The following is a 295-nucleotide window of genomic DNA, read 5'->3' on the forward strand; positions in this document are numbered from 1 at the left end:
GAAAAAAAAAAAAAACAACAATAATGATAATCACATCTATAATAACAAGGCCTAAGCTCACTCGCTGACCTATCTCCACCCTTGTATTTCAGAAAAGCGTTGCGTTCACCAGTCTAGTTGGCAGTAACGAAACGCGTCTCAAGATTAACACGGGGAAATTATTGTTCTCGTCCGCCACGGGAGCTTGAGAAATGGGCCATGCGTATTCCCAGGTTGTGTGCTACTACTTAGTTTACAGGGAAATAAGTCAGTGTCAGAGGTAATGTAACGAGATGCAGGTGTGGAGTCTCCTGGG

This window comes from Penaeus monodon, chromosome 15 (genome assembly GCF_015228065.2).
Source record: "Penaeus monodon isolate SGIC_2016 chromosome 15, NSTDA_Pmon_1, whole genome shotgun sequence".
Taxonomy (NCBI): Eukaryota; Metazoa; Arthropoda; class Malacostraca; order Decapoda; family Penaeidae; genus Penaeus; species Penaeus monodon.